Source organism: Chamaea fasciata, unplaced genomic scaffold (genome assembly GCF_029207755.1).
Source record: "Chamaea fasciata isolate MVZ Bird 193981 ecotype frontalis unplaced genomic scaffold, bChaFas1.0.hap1 SCAF_12, whole genome shotgun sequence".
Lineage (NCBI taxonomy): Eukaryota > Metazoa > Chordata > Aves > Passeriformes > Sylviidae > Chamaea > Chamaea fasciata.
The window spans coordinates 23,042,333-23,048,931 of record NW_027094097.1 but is presented as its reverse complement, the minus strand read 5'-3'; the positions used below and the strand labels follow the sequence as shown (position 1 = coordinate 23,048,931).

The 6,599-nt window shown below is 39.2% G+C and overlaps 1 long non-coding RNA gene across 1 annotated transcript; it reads left to right on the top strand.

Annotated features, from left to right (window-relative positions):
* Positions 1 to 745: 745 nt before the first annotated feature.
* Positions 746 to 1,383, top strand: LOC136295689 (uncharacterized). The gene is made up of 3 exons (XR_010722766.1): positions 746 to 829; positions 913 to 1,085; positions 1,167 to 1,383. It is a non-coding gene; the product is annotated as an uncharacterized lncRNA (long non-coding RNA).
* Positions 1,384 to 6,599: the final 5,216 nt, after the last annotated feature.

The window sequence follows — 6,599 nt, the reverse complement described above, 5'->3', positions numbered from 1 at the left end:
AGTGTTTCCTCAGGGAATGGCACAAAGAGCATCCTTGTAGAGGGGCAAAATGTCCCATGGACAAAGGCAGAACCTCAGCAGGAGAATCTTATGTTTCCAGTGCAAAGAGGTCAGACAGATGCATTTTCTACAAATTTTCTGCATTTTAATGTGTTCTCCATTAGCATTTTGCAAGGATTTCTCTGCTATGGAAATAATTCACTTTTATGAAATTTGACATCTGTGATCAGAGGAATCTCCTTCATAGGCTTTAGATACTGATATATGATTACTTTTCTGTGAAAGATAAATTGAGGCAAACTAAGGAAATTACTTGTTAAATCTGCTTACACAAATCTCTCTGCCTCCTGAAACAATTAATCAGCGGTGGCTTTTCTCACATATGTATGAGAAAGGATGCAAAGTCTGGAGCACTCAGTCTGGAGCAAAAAGCAGCCTGCATATTTGAATTAATTGCTTTATTGTGACACTTAGCCCAGGAAAATACTTTGTCAGTTGCCTCTGCTATAATTTGGTAACAAATCCACTCAATATTCCACTTTTTTTCTTCTTTTTAAAAAAATCTTTTGTCTGGACCAAGTTGTTTGTAATTTAGTGCTGTATGTAATTTGCAACAGGATCCTTCAAGTTCCCTGTCTTAATTCATGACACCTGGTTTTTGTTATTTTAAAGACAGCCAAGGACACTGGGGCATTCACTCCACACATTGTAAAAACACTTTAAAAAGGTGGCACACAGATGTATATAAACAGAGGCAGAGCCTATTCTCTTCCTGAAAACATATGATTTTAAAAGAGTTGGGAATGTGAGTGTGGATCACATCAAAAAGGTGGGGGGTTTCTCCTTGCTCCATGGTGTCATGTCACAATTTAACATGGCTCTCACAAACATAAGATTTTTTTATCATTTCAGCTGAATTCCTGGGGTCTGTGTGGGGTAAGGATCCCACCAAGAAGCAGCTGGGAGCCATTTCTGCCCCTGGCCCTGACACTGCCAGAGACCCCCTGAGAACTGCATGTCTGGAATTTGAAAAGCCATCAAATTTAATGCATCTAAATTCTTCTAAATTCATCAGTGATTTTAAGGTGAAGGTTTAAAAGTGTGTCAAGCAAGTATTGGGATTGGCCGTGTCATTCATTTTACATTTTTTAATTATTCATGTCAAGGTCCCAGAATGAGCCCAAAGGATTTAGGAGAGCCTGGCAGAGGAAAGCCCCATCCTCCCCACAGAAGGATGCTGATCACATTTCCTGTCCAGTTTCACGCTGTATGCCCTGTATCCCTTCTAGGGCATTCTGTACTTCATTTGAGCTGCTTTTAAAATTAGAACCACTGGGTGGAAAGGCACTGGCAGGCAATGACACCTGCTGTGCCCCACTGTCACATCATGGGCTGAAACCCCATTCCCTTAGCGTTCCCGGTGCCACGCATGCCAGAGGCCTTGTGATGAAATCAGGGATGCGGGTGTGCCTTGTCTGGCAACAATAAACATATGAGACTGTCATGGGCAGGCAGAATAATTTTGGAAAATTGAAGACATCTAATTGCAGTGTTACAGGCTTTGAAGAATTATTATAAATTACATTCTGTGGCAATAAATCATTTTGCCCTCATCCAGGAAACTCTACTGCACCTCAGTAAGTCACTTGAAACACAGCACTGTACAAAATTGTGAAGTGACTGCGTGGACATTTCCCGGGGTTGTGTTGCAGATGGTTTCTGTTGCACTCCAAACCCTTCCCCAGTTTTGCAGCCCTTTGCTGGCTTAACCTTGGGCTGCATCTCCTGCATGGCTGGGTCAGAGCAGCAACAAATCCACATTAAAGGTCCCATGTTTTCTTTTATTATTGATTTTCTTATTGATTTTATTATTGCTTCCTAAATAACAGGACTAAGCAGAATCCCTAATCCTCATGGCGTTCCTCATGAAAGGACTGTGGATTTCCTAACGAACGTCCTTAGGGAAAGCCTTGAAGAAGGAAAAGCAATATAAAAGATTCAATCATTGGCAGGTTTGGCCTGTTTCATTCTTTCTTAGCCCAACCGTGGTTTCACCCATCCCTTGTAAAGGGCTGAGCTCCATTATTCCAGCTTCCTGTCCTTTCTGAGGTTCTTAGTCTGATTTTATGAGCACTACAGCATTAATATAATGTTGCTTGTGTTAATTTTCCCTTCAGTCACCACCTACAACATATGGCCATTATTTTCACCCTGGCGATATTCAAAGGAGATAGAATTTGAAGTCCTCATTTAAGTATTTAAAGCTTGAAAGTGTATTTGACTTCAAACTTCATTAGTAGGCCCCTGGCCCTCAGTGAGTGACTGAAAATCAAAGTGGCTGTGTCAGGGATCAAGTTTCAGAAGTCAATTTTCCAAATACTGTTCTTTAGAGAGCGATACATTGGTATTAAAATGACAATTTGGGCAATAGCCAAAGCCTCAGCTATTCTGACTCCCACAAAAATGTTAGTTTATGCAAATCTTCAATAGCTTCAATGCAGGAATGCAAATTATTATCAGCAGCCAAGAAATTAGAGAGATAGCAAGGATTGTTGTGCTGTGTGAGATACTTCCTTTCAAATTCTTGAACAAGGAGTGAAACCACCTTCATCCCTAATGTGGGCCCAGGCTGATGAAGGGAAGACTTTGAGAAGCAGAGAATAAGATGAATATTAAAGACATTGTACATTCTCCTGTTTTTTTCCTATATTTGTCCCAGTTTCTGCATAAAAAGAATTGTGTATTGTGTAAAACCCCTTTAAATTGTGGGTGAGTCGGTTTTCTGAAACTGCTGTAAGGTGTACATAAAAGCATAAATGAAAAGAGAAAAATTCAAGTATAACAATTAATTTTTCCTGTAAAGGTCTCAGGACGGTAATTTCTGACTATATTCTGCAAAATCCATGCTGGGATAGCCAAAATAAAATTGATGATCCCTAGAAAAGGCCAAAATCTCTTAAAAATTTATTAGGATTCAGGGAACTGAATTTGTGACTCATCACAAAGCCTGATTTTCTCAAAATATTCATCATCCAGGCACTGAAAATCAGGCAGCTGAAAGAATTCTGAAAGTTTTTTCTGAAAATCAAAGGCACCCAAACTGTCAGGTGACTTTTGAGAATCTGCAAAACATAAACATGCATTACAGATGCTGTTATTTTTTATTATTGCTTTTCCAGTAGTTAAATTTGAAAGGGTATGAAGTACAGTCTAAAATGACAAAAGTAAAACAAAATTCCTTATGGAACTAGGAACAGACAAGCCAAATCCAGTGAATTTTGCCCTTTTTTTCCCCTTAAGTAACTATATAAAAATATTTAAATAGCTTTAATTATTCATATTGTTCTTTCAATAATTAAGAAAAACTTATTTCAACTAAGTTTTTTTTTTTTTTTTTTTAATGGAAGGTAAAACAAACTTGGGTATTTTTCACTCCAGGAGTTGACAGCTGCTGGTGGGTGAGATCACATCAGCCCCCAGCAGAGGGGCACAGGGCAGACATTTCTTTTACAGACACATATATAAAAAATCTGTTTGTTTTGCAGTTTCATTTCCCAGAACCATTTGAGAGATGTTTGTGTTGGTTTCTAAACAACTCACAAAGCCCAGGCCTTGAAGGTTTCCAAATGGAACCACAAAGTTTGTCGGTGATATTACTGTGTGGTTTATTTTTCTTGTAAATAGTTATTATTTTTTTGTCCTGGAAAAATATTTGGATACAAAGACTGCAATGCTTTTTTGTTGTGTTGATACCAGATACTTTCAGCATTAGAATAAACACCACGAAAGAAAACCAGCCAGGACTATCAAAATATCAAAATAATTACAGTCGCTGGATGATAAATCTGCTTCTGGTGTTATGTATAAAGAAGACATCCAAATGTTTCATATTCAGAGGTATTATTTAAAAAAAAAAAAATCACAGAATTGGCTTCCTCAATATATATACCACTTACCTGTCCAAACCTTTATCTCCTCCGGAATTCTGAAGTGGGTTAGAGGTCACACAGGACTCTGAGAGAACAGACCTGGGAATCCTTGAGAGTCAATATTTTAGTGGTGAAGGTGTTAGCCAGCATCTTGCCACTGTCATTGCTTATTTTCCTGGCTATGATCCAATTATTAAAGAGATTTATGAGAAACCCAAATGAGTTGGTGTTGTGCAGACTTAAACACACTTTCTCCAAGAGAAAGCAGGACAATTAGTTCTGAACTATCAATTACTATTAATTACTTCCTTCATAGGGCTGCTCATGGAAATAGTAGGAAAACATTAACTAATCAAAACCCAAACTTTGCACAGAAACTTTCTGGTTGCTGTAAAAACTCCTGAAGTGGAGAATTTCCCAGTGTGTAACTCAGTGCCAAGACAGGACTAATTTTGAGGTACATGAGTGCATCAGTTGTTTGAATGTAATCTCCATCCCAGTGCTGGAGTCAGACCAAACAACACACAGTAAAAAAGAGAGCTGGATTTATTATTTTTATGATGCCATAAAGAGATGTCCTGCCTCCAATTTTTAAAAGATATTCTGGATGGTCAGAAACGCCTCTCTGATGACATTATGCTCCTTCCGTGGTATTAAAAGTAGGGAAAATAAATTCCTATTTTATATATAGATTTACTTGCACACTTAATAAATGCTTGCACACCACAAAGAAAAGCAGCATCAGCACACTGACTGTATCTACAGAAACACCAGGGGCAGGTATACACAGGGAAAACAATGTGTAGGAAAGATTTTGGAATATAAATTCTCAGCAGAATCGGTTTCAATTCTCAAATTCTTAAGTCACTCAGAAATACAAGAGCTGAACTCAGATGGGGACAGGATGTAAAGGCAGAGGCTCAAAGCAGAGAATCATCTGCTCCATCATCCTGTCTGTAGCACCAGCAAAAACAAGAACCTAGACCCGTGTACGGAAGACACATGATGTGACATTTTCTCTATGTTCCCTGTGGTATTTTCTCAGTATCCAACAGTATTTGCATTTTTACCTGTGAATAGCAGTTGTCTCTGTATTTAGTAAGTCTCTATGTGCGTACCAGCAATGAGCTTCTCTTGAACCCAAGCTCTCGGCAGCCAAGGCATCCTTTGGTAGAAGCTCTGCACCGCTCATCCACACGTGGTGTGAACAAGTTGCTGGTTTGCTCTGATATGTTTTAAACCACTTTGTTCCTCTTTCCTGCTCATAAAAAGCACTGAACAGTCAATCTCCCCAGTGATCAGTCTATGGGACACATCCCTATCTCCCTCCGCAGTCCCAGTCGTCTCTCCATAGGCTGAAGTGCCCCAGCCAACTTAATTGTTCACAGGCCACAAGCCATCTCCTGCTTTTGATCATCCTTGTTTCCTTTTCCTGACTCTTTTCCAACTGTGTGGGATCACTTTTGATGTGGCAGTGCCACACACAGAATTCAAGATGCTGATGAGCCCCAGATTTATAGAGCTGTGTCATGAGGCTCCTATGCTCTGTTCCCCATTCCTTCCTCAATATCTAATATCTGACCTCCTTTTTATATATTACTCTAAATTAATACTTTTATAGAACTTGATTGCTCTGTCCTGAATTTTCGTAGATTTACCTTTTTTCTGAGAGGTATTGGCCAATAGTTTCACTTCATGTATGAAGGTTTCACCCCTGTTAACCACAATAGTCTCATCTACATTTAATTTTGTGGGATATCTCAAAGCCCAGTCGCAGAAGACCTCACAAGATCTTTCTGCTTGTCTCTGAAACCAGCCCTCATTAGGCAGGAAAGTCCTATACTATAGACTGAAGATGATTTTACCAAGAGAAGTTAAGGTGGTAGTTGTGTTGTTACAGCCATCCTAAAAATTAGAATGAGATCATGGTTAATAAAGATAATTTAAGGCTGTTCACCAGGAGGACAGAGCCAGTTTAAAGCACATGGGAAAAACTGAAGTACATTGAAATAAAAGAAGCAAAGTTTCTTCCTTTTGCTCTTCCGTTTGTAAGAAAAAAATGTAATTTTCACAGTGGACTAATGCACTGATAGGTTTTTGGTTGGTGTTTTTGTTTTTTATTTGTTTTGGCCTTTTTTGTTTTTGTTATAGTTTTGTTTTGGTTTTTTTTTGTTTTGTTTTGTTTTTTGGTTTTTTTTGGGTTTTTTTGTTAGGTTGGGGTTTTCCACCAGTTATTTTTCCAGTGACAACCTGTTTTCAGTTCCCATCTTTGTCAGGAGACTGGAACAGGTCTGCAGCTTTTTCAAGCAACTTATGACAAACCCCAAACAAACAAACCACAGCAATCAAACAAAATCCCCTTTAGATAAGGATAGCTCAAAAAGTTTTTTTAAATTAACCCACTTTCCAAAGAAGCAGCCAGCACTTCCCACTGTTGTCTTCATCCCAGCCTTAGGGACAGCTTAAGAGCCTGCAGAAAGCCCAGTGCCCCTGGTGCAGGAAGCAAAGGTCACTCTGCTCAGGATCCGTGTGCCTTCTGCACTGCAGGACAGTTAATCTGAGCTGAGCAAGCACGGAATGTGCTCTGACTCGAACAACTGAGACAGGAGCTGCCTTGCAGCACTCAGCTCTGAGAATGCTTTAAAGGTGGTTCCATTCCCCTTTCAGCAC